Here is a 15,687-nt window from a genome sequence, read left to right as displayed (position 1 = left end):
GCAGCGCATTCGAATCATTTAAACATAATTAAGCGGTTAGTCGGCCGTATAATTTGAAGTGAGCAGCGTGGGTAGAGTAGAGGGAGTGTGGGGAGTGTCTGGAGTGTGGTGAGTATACAGTGTGGGGAGGTAAATAGCTGCAGCCTGCAGCCCGACAACTCGCGCTCACCCTCTTGCTCACTAACAACAAATTGAGACATCAATTGAAAGTTATGTCGAGACCATAACGGGACAATGTTTATGTGTGCTTGCATGTGAGTGTGTTTGAGTGTTTGTGTGTGTGTGTGTTGTCCATGTTGAATGTTATAATTATAGATTTCAATAATTGTCAAGTGTCGGACTTGCTGTCAATCTGTCTGCGCTTCCTCAGCGCAAGGCAAATGCTGCACACACACACACACACAAATACACACACACTTACACGTATAAAGAAAGAAACAATTGACAACGAGTATGAGCCGGAATTTTGTGACTCTTTTTCTTTACAGCACATTCGCATATACGTAAATTGATCGAGGCAACGGGCTGCCGTTTGTTTCTATATCAAAAACTCGTGCAATTATTTAAGTTATTTTTAAACATTTTGTTCGCATACCCTTTACGTAGGGCCATATACCTTTTGTTATGAATTGTGTAAGTATTTCTTAGAAATAACAGCAAGGGAATATTTATATAGCTGAACCGACCGATTCATATATAAAGAAAACCAGTCTAAAATACAAGACTTCATCTTTATAAAACTCAAAATAAAATTTCGTTCCAATATACGAGACTACTTTATTATTGTTATTACTTTATCTGTGATAATACAGGACTTTGTGAAAAACCAAAAAGAAAATATACATCTTTAAATACATGGGACTCTTAAACTCTTAGTATATCTTATGAATTTTGGATAAATTTAGTTTAAAATGGAATTTCTATGCCCTTAAACTTCAAAATGGATGTAGCTTCCAGTTTTACAAATGTTACTCTTTATGGATGTAAATATATATAAATATGTTCCTCAGATATACATATATTCATAGTTTCTTTAGAATGGAATCAAGAAACTGATTACTATATCATGTTCCTGTGACTAAAAAGATCATTTGACAGTGAAATATTTATTGGAAAATCTAAATACTTTCAATAACTCAATAAATAAGAAGTGAAGTTTTTTTTAATAACTTTTTGCTAATGCCCTCAATAATCCAAATGAAATATGATTATATCAAATCATTAAATGAACAATTTACTATGTAAGCCCGGATGACCACAACGCAAGGGTATTAGATGTGCGGCTTAACAAGCAAACCATGAAATCGAAATATGTAAACGCTGGCAAAATGTCGTTAATTCTGTGACTTATTGGCAGAGTTCCCGATTGCCCCGACTAATTACAAATAACGCAGCTGATTTATGTTGAATTTAGCAAAAAAGTGACTTCAATGCCAGGCGATAGAGCATCACGAATCGGTATCCAAAGAGCGTACACTGCCATTATCGCTGGGCCTTACTCAAAGACTCATTAGACCCGGCGACACGTTCGCTGATCGATCGATCGCACGGCCCGCGAAGGCAATTGATCGCCTGATAACGCTTTTAAAGACAGCCAGATACAAATGGAGTCCGTGCCAACTAGTCGGTACGGTTAGTTAGTTTAGTTGCTGCCATTTGCCACGCCCATCTATGAAGGCGCAAAACAGTTGCGAGTGCAACGCGTTCACATGGCAAACGAATACATCGCGAATATATCGCGATCCATGGAACCCCAATTGGCATGCGGCTCACGTTCGATCAATTAAAACCTTCGCACAGCGAAACGCAACGGGACAACGGGAAATAACAGCCAGAGAGAGAGTGAGAGAGAGAGAGAGGGAGAGCGAGTATAGAAATCTCAGAGAAAATTGAAAGCAATAGCAAAAAAAATACATAAAATAGCGAAACAAGTGCGGAATTAGATTGGATTCGCTTGGGTTTTGGGGCGGTTCAAGGGGTTGTGTGTGTGTGTGTGTGTGTGTGTGTGTGTGTGACCTAGGTAACGGCTGGCAATGGAATGCCAAGGCTGGCTCAGTTTATAAAGTATAGAAACTATTCTCCATGGCTGAAGATAAAGATAGTTCCACATGGAAAACTCGAAGCCCTTGATAGCGCCTGCAAATGCAAAGTAACCGTAAATGAAACGAACACCTTGTTGAGATATATGCACCTGAATAATTTAAATATTTATAGCGGAATTTATTTAAGATAATATTGGTAAAGTAAAGCTTTAAGGAACATTTTTAGCAGAGGGGAAACTTTAAAGGAAGTACTTCCCGAAGAAGGCTTAGCTTAAACAAAAAATCTTTCGATATTTATAGATATTACCTTTGATATTAGCGCAATTTAATGTACTTTCTATTAAATGCGTTCCCTTTAAGATAATAAGCGTACAACTTTATTCAAGTTTTTGAGTTTAATTTAAATCATTCAATTTTATTTAAGCTTTAAGCTTTAAGCTTTAAGCTTTAAGCTTAGATTCCTTCATCAATAGATATATCCAATAAAGCTTTACATCTGTTTTCTTTATTTTAAGACAAAAAAATTGTCATAGATTTAGTTGTAATGGAACCTTCAGAAGAACTCGGATTGAACGACCTGCATAGTCAAACTAACCTATTCGTAAAGTTCCTCTTCAAGAATGTTTTGCAGTTAAAACGATAAAGTAGAACCCAGTACTAGAAGAAATAACTTCTGGAACATTAAGAGCTCTCACAAAGAGTTTCTGTCAACACAATTCTCCGCGAGTTAATAGACCTTTTCCATATTGCAAATTGTGGTAACAGGTACAGAGTATTACGAGTAGATAAATTTCACAATAAAATACAAATCCTAAGAAAAAGAAAGTCGCATAAAACGGCAAATAAAAAGCTTTCGCCAGCTTTAGATAAGATTTGTTTTTCCCTCTAAAATCAAATGCAAAATCGTAGTCTATTTGCAAATATGCGTCACACATTAGAGCCGTGTTTTCTGATCTGCCAAATAGAGCAATTACAACTTTCCATTACAAATGGAGCTGGGCAAACAAGCTGAGCATACTTTACATATGTAACACACACACACACACACACACACACAGGTACACACGCTTTAGCATTTCCGCCATAAGCATTAAGCAGCCCATCGAAATGGCATCAAACATGCATTAAGCGAGCGCAAACCAGAATTAGAACCAACGTGACGGCTCAAATCTGGTCTGAAATGTGGCTTTGCCTGGAGACCACACAAACTGCAGCTGATTATGAGTCAGTTGTGATTTGGCGCTGACAGTTGGCGGCTTCTGTTGGTGGCCAAGCAGAAGAAGCTGTCAGTGTGTGTGTGTGCGTGTGTGTGTGAGTGTGCGTGTGTTTGTGTGTGTGTGTGCATTCATTAAAACACCAATTTGGACATTGAAGCCGACGTTAACTGCCGAGAAATTGCACGTCTGGGACAGGAACTGCAAATGGGCATTACCTTTGTGGCAACTCCACCTGACTTGGGAGCAAGAAGTCAAAACCCGACGACGACGACGACGACAATTTGCACTTTTAACGAATGACAAACGTGACGAAGCCTAATTTGTACCGTTACAAAAATTAATTGAGAAACGCGTCTGCGACGATCGTCAATCGTTCAATATGCGCGCCAAGAATTTTCGCAAATTCCGCCTTCTTTTTAAATTCTTTATATTTTCTTAGTTGTTTATTTATTTTATGCCTTTTTTTTTTGCTTCTTTTAGTTGTGAATCGGCGTTTCTCGTTTTTGTGTACCGCAGCGAATGAGCGACGCTTGAGAACTGACGGCGAGAGAGCGAGAGTCGAACGTCGAACGGCGACAACCGTAGCTATCGATAGTAGTTGACTATGCTGCCGACGTCGACGTCGACGTCGACGTCGCTTGTTATCGAAGCGAGCACCCAGAAGTCGTCGCAGTCGCCGTCGCCGCCATCGTCGTCGTTGTTGTTGTTGTTGTACGTATGTCGTTTAAATTAAACTCGGAATTTGGCTGAAACCAGTTGATTGCACGCACACACACACACACACACACATATGCACACCAATGCACACGATCAATACATACACACACACACACACAGCTTGCCAGTTGTTGACGCCTTTGCGTCTTTGCTGTGATTCGTGCGTTGGTTCGATTCGTTTTAATAGAATGGTTGTAACAATACACACACACACACACACACACACGCACAGCTGAGCAACTGCATTGAGGAGCTATGCGATCTAATTGCTCGCTCGCATGCTACAACAACAACAACAACAACAAAAACAAAGCATTTAAAGAGCAACAACTACAACAACAACAACAAGTCGGACCTGGGCCTGGAAACGTTCCACTGACTATTTAATACCCGTGCCCCGAAGCCTCAAAACAATTAACGACACGTTCGATTTTATGGAAAGTAACGCAACAATTTTTAAACATTGTTGTTAACAAAAGATATTTGTTAAAGTACTCGAATCTGAACATTTTCTGTAAACAACAAGTCAACATATAATAATATACATTATATTTAAATTTAAATGTATTTAAATTATGTATTATATTTAAAATTCGGAACAATTTTTGCATTCCAGAAATTAAAAACGCCATATTTAATTCACAAAACGCCTTTTTATCCAAGATTCGATATTTTTTTTTTAATTTATATTATTAATTCAAATACTTTATTTTTAAATTATATTTTATATTTAAATATGTATTTTTTATAAGATATATATAAAATTTAATAAAAGTAAGTATTTTATATAAAATCAGAAAAAAAAAAAAATGTGTAGAATCTTTGATAATTTTTAATGGAAAATGAAATATTAAACTTTCTTCTTTTTTATATGCCTGTATTTCAATTATTTTGTCAAGAATCGGTCAGACATTTTGTCTGTAATCTGACAGGTATGGCAACATATATATATGTATATATCTATATATATTTATGCCACGCCTTATCAAATTAAACTTTCTGATTAGAATCTTAAGCACATTTGTTTTACACCTGACACTCAAGAGTTCTTATCTTCGCCGTGTTTAAGTTCTGTCAGATAAAAATAATTATAAACAAATAAATATTAAATAAAAAAAAAAACTAGTTTTTATTAACAAAGTAAATAAACAGATTTTTGTAAAGAACATTTTCTCGCATAGCATACTTTCGGGCTTTATATCGTTAAAGGGCTTCGGGGAAGTGTTTGCCATATTTTCATACTAATATATGCATATTTTTCTAGTTTTTGAGAGAGTTTTTTGAGAGAATAAACAAAATAAACAACTTATTCGAAGGGATTATATCTGTTTATGATGTTTTATCTAACCAGCATAAAATGTTACCATATGACAGTAAAACATGAGTTTTTTAGGTTAGAGTTAGGTTAGCGTTGCCACTCTGCCGTTAAGGTTGCCAGCCTGTTTTGCAGTGTTGTAAAGTTGGAAAATATCAACTACAAACATTTAACTGCAACTATTTGATCGTCTAGTCAAGTTAAGCGTAACATTAACTAGGCAATATTTAAAGTATGCTGCTGGAGTTGCCAGATGGGTTCTTTTTTTTGTAAGGTTGCCAGCCGGGTCTATCTTTTGCCAGAGTAAGTATACGCCTAATATGCCCATAATGATTCGTAAAGTGTTACAAAGCCTTCGACACAGCCCATCATACCCGCTGTGGCTAGCATTGGGACGGGTATCAAGCGGCACATACACTTCCAGGCACGCATCGCAGCCGATGAACCTGCTTTGGAAAGATTTCCTATTGCATGCATATTTATGAGTCGCTTGGGGATCAGAGCATTCCACTTGACATGCTCGCAATTTCGAGGATGTGAGCTAAATATCTCAATTGTGTATACGCAGAGCGGAGCCCACGGAATAAATTATGGAGAAAAGAAAGATGTTTCAAGCAAAGTAAGTCGAAACAAACTTGAAGAGGCAACTAAGTAGGGGCATAGGGGAATTTATGCCTGCAAAACTCTTTGAATAAGCCCATTTCATGATCTTCAAATATAACGTATACGCAGCGAACACCCCAGCTTTAACAAATTGAGTTAAAAACGCGTTTTAGTTAATTAATTCGTATTCCTATTTAATATCTACATTTCCACAATATATCACGCATACGCAGCGTACGATATTCAACACTTAATCCCATAACTTGTCGCATTTTTGACGCGATTTTTGTCGTAAATACTTTTGACAGTTTCTGGCATTCGCGTTGTCTCAAATTAACTCTTAAATATAGTCAACCGACAGGCAACCTGCTTCTAAAAAGTTGCCAGCAATATTTTTGTGCCTGCAACTCCAATAATTTTTATAGACTAATTTATTATCGAACCGAACCATAAATCATTCCATATGCTTTACTCTATATTTTTATACCCTGAACCCATTGAAAACGGGTATAAGGGTATATTGTATTTGTGCGAAAGCCAAATGTATGTAACAGGCAGAAGGAAGCTTCTCCGACCCCATAAAGTATATATATTCTTGATCAGCATCAATAGCCGAGTCGATCTAGCCATGTCCGTCTGTCTGTCCGTCTGTCTGTCCGTCCGTACGTCCGTCCGTACGTCCGTCCGACCGTCCGTCCGTCTGTCAGTCCGTCTGTCCGTCCGTCCGTCCTTATGTATGTATGAACGCAAGGATCTTAGAACCTATAAGAGCTAGAGCTTGAAATTTTAGATGTAGATGCTCCTAGTGCCCGCGTAGATTGAGTTTGTTTCCGATAATCGATAACTTGCCCCGTTTCCAAGTAATCGATAAATGTCGATATCGATATCCTGTTTTTTGGTCAATTTTGGTAGAGTCAGCAAACTTGACATATAGCTTCTAAAATAGAATATATATATGCATTTGATGCTGGAAGAAGAGGGTTCAGGGTATTCCCTAGTCGGGAGCTCCCGACTAGAAGCTCTTACTTGTTTTGATATATATTAATGGCCGCGTAGCTCATTCGCATTTCGTCACAGCCAATTGTCGATTCTTGAGCTTTGCTTACTTTATTTTTATTTTTATTCTGTTTTTTTTTTTTTTGTTGGTTTTATTTTTGTATTTGCCGTAATTACAAAAGCTTGTTTTTAGTGCCTGGCATTTAGGAAAAGTGATTTATTTATTATAAACAATATTAAGCCGCGCGCATGTAAACAAAGCAATTCGCTGAAAACTCGGGCAACTGGCAACTGGACAGTTATCAAAGCGAGGGCTGTTCGTCAAGTTCTGTCAAACAACTTAACTTTCAATTCAATTCATTTGTATAAATGTTTACATATCGATTGACTAGCGTATATTATCCAGCCTTGGCCAATTTTGTGCTAATAATTTGAGATCAGTCAATCAGTTAGTCAATCAATCAGGCAATCAATCAATCAGTCAGTTATTATACATTATATATAGTTATATGATAAAGTGATGTTAAGAATTGATATCGCTTTTTAACTGCCTTCGCGATAATTAGGCGATATTAGCTCAATGGGCAAAGGAATGATTTGAGAAGTTGGCCTAGAGGAAGTCTTTATCTCTTGCCTCAACACTTCCTTAAGCCCCACAAGCTGTGCACAAAGACCTCACACCTATCCCGTGGGAGATAGATAAGCGATATCGCATTCATAGCTTCTTAAAGCCATGTTTCTATTAAAAAAAACTACTATTATATACAAGTTAGATATTTGTTAGTTTAGTAAAGAACGATCAACCCTCGCAGCGGGGCTTTATCAACACACACACACACACACACACACACACACACACACACGCACACAGAATTGTCGTTTTTGTAAGACGTGATTCCAATAAATCTAATACACATACATATACAATAAATTATTATTAGTTATTTTGTTATGTACTTTTTGCATTTTGCAAAATTGAGCTGCACGCAAACATCTTGAGTGTAACGCGACGCTTGACTTTGAGGTTATGTTCAGCTTTGGGGGTTGGTTAGATGAAAGACACGACTCCGATACATGACGATTATTATTATTATTATTGTTGTTGTTGTTGTTGTTGTTGTTTGCATTTGGTGACATTGGCGGCATTGATAAGCTGTGCGAGTTTATGTAATTATATGTATATACACATATTTTATTTAATTGACGTAATGGAAAGGTTATTTAACGCGGCAACGATAAAAACACTAACAATAGCAGAAAAACAAAAAAACAGCCCATGCGATTGTTGTTTTTGCATTCGGAAATGCTGCTGTCGTAAAATAAGATAATAGCTTTAATGGGAAATAAAGACAAGCCGATATCGCGTAATATTGGCTGGAACGATAAGCGAAGTACGCAAAACGTATGCATAGAAAATAAATAAATATGTATTTTCATATAATTTTCATTTAGAAAAACAAATAATATTCATATCCATATTTTCCAAGTTTTCTCATTCATTTAAATCGTGAGCTTTTCAGCTGCTAACTTTTCCGTTAGCTTCTGTTGGCAGCGCTGAAAGGCAGCGGCAAAAGCTCTCAAAGTGAGCTTTTTGTCAGCACTCGAGCTTATTCAGCAAAAAGCTTTGCTGCGCACAAAGCTTATCGAGAGGCCGCTTGTCAAGCGACACTTTTGTAAACAAAAACAAAAATAGCTAAACGAAAAGAAAACACAAAATGTACACAAAAGCTGCAAACTTTCTGCCATGGTTCTTGTTTGCCATGTGCTTCATTAATAAACATTATTTTACGGCACAAAATATAACAACAACAGCTGTTGCCATGCGCAGCGCACTTAACGCGCAAAGAGCGTGCGTTACGTTAAACGTAATGCGCGCTCTTAAATTGATTGCGCGCTCTCTTAATTATTGACAGCTCCTCGGACCACATTCCACAGCGCTAGATTTGACATTTCGTTTACTGCTATGTTTCGATCTCTCTTGCTCCTCTGCTTCTTCTTCTTCTTTTTGATTAATAAGCGCTCTTCGTTCGAAAGGCGACCTGCCAGCTGTAAACGTAAACAAGCAGCGGCCGCGGGCAGCGCAGCGACAGCGACGTCGTGTAAGAAAAAACTTGTCATTTCGGCATGAATTTGATATGCCGCTTATACAAGCGCAACGCAATGAAGAGTGAGAGAGAAAAAGAGAGAGTGTGATAGGGAGTGGGGGGAGTATGAATCGTATGACACTGCCGAATGGACAATTTGGCAATGCGCAAAAAAGGGGGCGCGGCTGTCCGAACTGTAAAAATGAAACGGTTCTCTTTAGTTCTTGAACGGGGGCAAAGGCAAATGTAATAATTCGATTTCTCTAGCTAAAAACTTCACTTGTTGAATTGAATAAATCTATTCACAATGTTAATAGTTAATACAAGTTTTATGAAGATAATTGTTTTACCCTTGTTGCAGCTGAACATCTGGCTTGATATGAACATGACTATCGTTTGTGAGAAAGAGATAGCAAGAGCTATGCAAACTACAGACTTTAATATATGTATGCATATTGAAATACTTGTTTCTTTAATCAAGAACATTAAGATTTAAGATCTTGATTTAAGAAATATCCAAAGTACAACTTATGACATTAGTTAAGTATAAAAGCTATAAATATCTCATATATATATATATATAAAGTATCTTTTATTTTAAAGCTATCTTCAGATATTTGTAAAGCGGATTTCTGGCCAGATTATTGTAAATAGTTGCAAGACTGCAAATTGACTTGATTAAAGATTTAGACTACTTATTTAAAGAAAAATATTCTTATAATAAGAATTGCCTTCACAATGTTGGAATCTCAGCGAGGTTTAACTGAATATGAGTGCAGAGTTCTCGAGATTTCCCAGTCCCGATACAATCATACATATTACAAAACTTCCTTATTAAAGAATAAGAATATTACCTCAATCCAACTAAAACCTAGCTGAAAACATGAAACTGAAGGAAAATGTAATTAAGTTGAAAGATTCTTGAAAAGCTTTTATGATCTATACTCGTCCTATAAGTCCAAAGCTTCAGATATATCATTAAGTTTTTGGAATGGAATAGGTTGAAGAAAGGATAGAAGAAAGGATTTCATTTAAGAACCTTTATCATTGATGAATTTTTTTTTCATTTTCCATATATTTTTTTTTTTTGCATTAACATAAGTAAGCTTTAAAGTTGACCCTTCTTCAGTTTGGCGTAATAACTGATATTGCAGTAATTTTATTGCTCCTTATCTAACTGCATTTATTTACATTTTATTTTGTTTTTTTGCCCTATGCAAATAAATAAGTGGAAACAATAAATAAATATTGATATCGCGCGAATTTCGAGTTTTGAGTAGGGACACAAATATTGCGCGAATGTTTATTTAGATAAGGTTCATTTGCCGTGAAAGTTTCTTTCTGTTTACCCCTTTCAAATGCTTATCTAATGTATTCAAATGTACACACATAGGTACGTGATGAAGCAGAGTATGGAATATCTTCATTTCGCGAGAAACCAAAAATAAACTCTGGCCTAAAGTAGAGGAAAGCTAAGCGAATTCTTGTGAAAGTGCGCCGTATTAGATAAGTGAAGATAATGCTGGATGATTCGCAGAGATCAACATCAGAATCGACAGCAGACAATCCAATCCAATCCAAACCGAATCTGGGGAAAAAGTCCACTTTCTGACAGAACAAATTGTAACGAATATACAACATAATTCAAACTAATACAGCCTAATACAATCCAATACAAACTAATATACACTAATACAAACTAATTAAGCCTAATACATAATAATACAACCTAATACACTCTAATACAAACTAATTAAGCCAAAAGCAAACTAAAACAAGCTATAACAAATGAAAATAACCCAATATAATCGAATAACTGGTATGTTCTAAGCACTCTTTTATAATCAATTCAAAAGTAGTCGTCCGTCTAATACAAGCCTATAGAGCGTAATACACTCTAATACAAACTAATATACATTAATAAAAACTAATTAACTAATACAGAATAATGCAACCTAGCACACGCTAATACAAACTAATACAGCCTAATACAACCGAATTAACCCTAAAACAAACTAAACCAAATGAATATAACCCAATATAAACTAATAGCTGGTATATTAGTCCACATATTTTGTTCAGCTACAAAATTGTAACTTCTACATAACTTAATGCAAACCAATACACCCTTAAGCAAACTAATACAGCCTAATACAGAATAATTCAACCTAATACACTCTAATACACTCTAATGCAAACTAATACCTGGTATTTTCTAGAAACACTTTCATAACCAATTCAAAAGTGTGTGTCCGCATATTTGTTCAGCCATTAAATTGTCACTATTATATAACTCATTATAAACAAATACAGCCTAAAACACTCTAATAGAAACTAATACGCCCTAATATAAACTAAAAATAGAGCCTAATACAGAATAATCTTAAAAAAATACACTCTAATACAAACTAATACACTCTAATACAATCTAATACAACCTAATACACCCTACAACAAATTAATATAACCCAATATAAACTAATACCTGGTATATTCTAGAAACTCTTTCATAACCAATGCAAAAGTGGATGTCCGAATATATTGTTTCGGCCTCTTGCAGAGCTCTATAAAGCCGGCGACGACTTCTTCTAGGCGTTACACAGCTTGTGACATATTTGTTACACCCTCTAAAGGGTATACAACTGAAGGAAAAGTCTGCCTTGGGCAGCTTTCCGTTGGCTTAATAAAAAACAAATTAGCCCCAAATAACGCGGCCATTTGCTTGCCTGAAACAGTAACCGTTATTCAATTGGCCGCATTCACAAGTGGTAGAAAACATGCGATAGCCCCGATATTGTTCTTGATGTTGTTGTTCTTTGTGTTGTTTTAGTTGTTGTTGTTGTTGTTGTTGCGATTTGAAAAGCTGCGCAGTTGTAAAACGACGCCGTTGGCGTCGACGCGTCGCAAAATACTTGAATAATTTTATGGCACAAATTGTCAGCTATTTTATTTATTTTGTTTTTGTTGCTTTTGTTGTTGTTGTTGTTTTTGTATTTATATTTTTCCGCGCTGTTTGCTAAACTTTATGACAAAAGCCTAAAAATAGAAACAACGCGAACAGGCGCTGGGCTTCGGGTGGGGAGTGCAAGAGAAATGAATATGCAACAAGTAAAAGGGCGCGAGCGCCAGACTGACCAGCTAGCAGCTACCCTGTAATCAACTGCAAATTGCATTGACAACTAATTAAATCAATAAGACGCTATAAACCGGGCTAGACCGTGCCTTTTTTCAATTCCATTTTCCATTTTCCGGGTTTTCCCGGATTTTCCAATAAGTAACAAAAATTTCTAGACTCCTAAGCCCACATTTTTCGACTGGGGGAATGGACTAATTCGCACAAAATGCAATGGTGAGGGGCCATTGCAATTTTACATACTTATGTTGTCGCATAGACCAGACTTAGAAATACCCTGTACTCGATTCCAAGCTATTATACTGCACACAAGCATGTGTAGACATTAACTCTTCCACGATCTCGTTTCATGTGCATCGATATAGGGATACATAGAGTACTTAACTTAATTCTTAAATTATTGTCAATTATAGGTATGCACATATCGCAATAAGTTATTAATATTCATCAGAGGTACTTATTTAACTTATCGAATGTATTTAAAGTTTGTCGATTAATGTTATTTATATTCTAATAATAGACCCTGATATGTACAACTGCGTTTCGCGCTTGTTTTTTGTTTATCAGCTCTACATTCGATCGATGCTTGTCATCCGATCGTTGGCAAATAAGACCATATCTTGTTGACTAATGTATTCTAGTATATAAGCACCTATAGACAAATTTTGTGTGCTTGCCTTTTCTAAGATTTCCCTGATATGGTGAAGATCCCTAATATTCATATGTGGTATTCCGTGGCATAAACCGCAATTATTTCTCATTTGTAAAACTTTTGTAAAATCTGCCTCGCGCCCGCTTGTTACAAACGAATTCAGAATTTCATTACAGCCTCTCTCTTGCACATTTGCGAACAGGGTATAAAAGCGACACAAAAACAACAGTTACAACAACATCAAGGGCTTTAGCTCTGTGAGCTTTGAAGCTGAGCTTCTTCATTGAATATTCAATGCAGGCACAAGGCACAAGGGCACAAAAACACGCACACAAGCACACACACACGCACGCACACAGCGCACATGCAGAGAGCAGCACGGCTTAAGGGCGCTTGAAATGGCGATAGCCTCGTCAACTTTCCACTGGATTGGATTGTGCAATCGCAAATCGTAGGCGTAGTCCATAAATATCACTTCATGTGTGCATGTGTATGCATAAAGTACATGTGTGCGTGCGCATGTGTGTGTGTGCGCATGTGTGCATGTAAAATAATAAATCATGCAACGGTAAACAATAATTGCATATTAATACTCACATTTTGACAAGTTGTTGAAGAACTGAAGAAAAAAAAACCTCCAGAGAGCGCCAGCAGCGGGCTCGCTCTCGCTCTCTCTCTCTCTCGCTTTCCGTTTACACTCTTTCACGCGCGCGTTCTTCCTCTTGATGCTGTTCAGCCGGCTTTGCTGTTGTTTTCGTCGCTGTTTCCACTTGTTGCTTTCACATACATATATATATTTTATTGCCGCTGCTTGTTCTTGTTGTTGTTGTTGTCCGTTCTCCACAGGAAGCACAAAATTAAGGCACGCATGCAGGCGACGAGACGCCAACGTCAAAGTCAGCGTCGCTGCACTTTGGTACTTTGTCACAATGCTATTGTTGTTGTTGTTTTTTTTTTTTTTGGCTCAGCAACTTAACGTGAGCACTGAAAGAAGACAGGAAGAGAGCAATAAGTTGTGGAGCGTCATAAACAAGTGTAGCATGGCATTTGCTCTCCCGCTCTCAGTTGTTATCACCACACGCTCCCACTCTTATTCTCTCTCTCGCATAGTTGGCCTGTCTGCATTGGCTGTGCTTTGTTGTTGTGTGCCGCTGCTGCTGCTGCCAGCGTAGCGTAGTTAACTTGACAGGCAAAGGCAACAACAAAATATTGCTGCTAAAAATAGAATCGCGCGCGGGCAGCACAAATAACAAACGAGACAGAAACGAAGCACAAATTGGAAAAAGAAATAACAACAAAAAGAATGTGAAACTACAAAATACAACGAAGCATAGAAGAAGCACAAAAGCAGCTGTGAGGCTCAAATGGAAAATGATTTGCTAAGAAAATGCGACGCAAAATTCACAGCCAAGGCAGCTGCGTGGGCAGCTGCTCTTTATATTCTACCAGGTGCGAGCGAGACAGGGCGAGTGCTAGGCTGCAAGCTCTGATTGATGTTGAAGTGCAGCTTTTCCAATTGTCAGCAGCAGCAACAACAACAACTCAACGAAGCAAATGCGTCATGTGCGAAACAGAAAGAGAGAGAGAGGAAGCTAGAAGAGGGGAAACAGCGTAGAGAGGTGAGGTTGTAGCATAAATAAAATCAAATTCTTGCCGATTTCTTGACACGCTTTCAATGCACACATAAAAAAAAACAAAAGCAGCAAACGTTTAATTTATTAATTTTCTACTTCAGAAGAACGTGCTTTGTTGTTGTTATTGTGCTTCTTGCTGCTGCGACTAACTAAAATGTCAAATGACCGTGCGCGCTCTCTCTATCGCTCTCTGTTGCGCTCTCCCCCTTTTCAACTCTCGTTCGCATGCAGCGCGAGGCTGACAAGTGCATTTTTCATCTCTCAATGATTTTTTCTACTCATATTTATTTTTTTTTTATATTTTCAATTTACAGTTAGTTACACTTTATAACGCTCAACTTGAATATGTGTACTTTGCGAAACATTTACGTTTTATGCTAAATTGCTGCACATATGGAATAGAACGTTGTGGTTTTCGTTGTAGTTGTTGTTGTTATTAGAATTGAGCACACGGCGCGATATGCGCTAGATCGTCCGACTAACGTTCGACTAGAAGCGACAGCAACAAAAACGAGCACGCGGCGAGACGGCGTTGCGTTCAACTTGAGCGGTGCGAGGCGTTCGCTGCGAAAGCGAGAAACAAACTGAGCGAACAGCGCAGCTCCAAAAGTCGTCCGAGCACTGGCGATGAGCGCATGTGCGAGCAGAGTGGAAAACGCTCTCGCGTTTGGTAATGCTAATGACATTGGAGTGGCGGAATTCATTTGAATTTTATAAGCATAATATGACTAATGGAAAAAATTTAATTTAATTGAAAATGAGATTGAAAGGGAGATTTCATTTTGTTTAAATATATAAATTTTCGTTTTTATATTGTCATAAATGCGAACCAATAATAACTCTCTGAAGGGGCCAAGAGATCATTTTCGTTTCTATTCATTTGGCCATCAACATAAACGCTCTGGCGCAGAAGAGAGTGAGTATGTTGGCAAAGTTGCAAAGAGAGGGAGAGAGAGAAGAGCAGCAGGTAGTTTTCTGTTGTTAGTTGAGTGTGTGTTGGTATTTTAGAGCAGCCTCTAACACATTGAAAGCTGGGCGGGAGTTTTCTGATTGAAATCGAGTGGAATCAAGTGGAACGGAGTGGTTGTTGCATTTAATGGGAATTAGCTGATAGTTAAAACCAATTAAGTTAAACGAACATTCTAAATTAGGCAGCACTTAAATGGGTCAAGTTCATATTTAGAACAGCACGAAGCAATTTAAGCATTGTTATCCAGAAAATATCTAAATATACCGATTTCAATTATAGACAAGAGGAAACAACAACTAAAGCTGAAGCTCGAAAGATTCTTAA

General features: G+C 37.4%; 1 protein-coding gene across 1 annotated transcript in view; it reads right to left on the bottom strand.

Annotated features, from left to right (window-relative positions):
* LOC115760328 (cGMP-dependent protein kinase, isozyme 2 forms cD4/T1/T3A/T3B) overlaps positions 1-14,957 on the bottom strand; it is a 47,933-nt gene extending 32,976 nt beyond the window's left edge. Inside the window, exons 1-2 of the mRNA XM_030701614.1 lie at positions 14,763-14,957; positions 13,357-13,743 (exon numbers count right to left, since the gene is read on the bottom strand). The gene's annotated coding sequence lies outside the window, so the exon portion shown is untranslated. The remainder of the gene's footprint in view (positions 1-13,356; positions 13,744-14,762) is intronic.
* Between the last annotated feature and the right edge of the window lie 730 nt (positions 14,958-15,687).

Source organism: Drosophila novamexicana, unplaced genomic scaffold, assembly GCF_003285875.2.
Source record: "Drosophila novamexicana strain 15010-1031.04,08,12 unplaced genomic scaffold, DnovRS2.1 tig00000387-arrow-pilon, whole genome shotgun sequence".
NCBI classification, from domain to species: domain Eukaryota; kingdom Metazoa; phylum Arthropoda; class Insecta; order Diptera; family Drosophilidae; genus Drosophila; species Drosophila novamexicana.
This window is presented reverse-complemented; position numbering and strand designations above follow the sequence as displayed.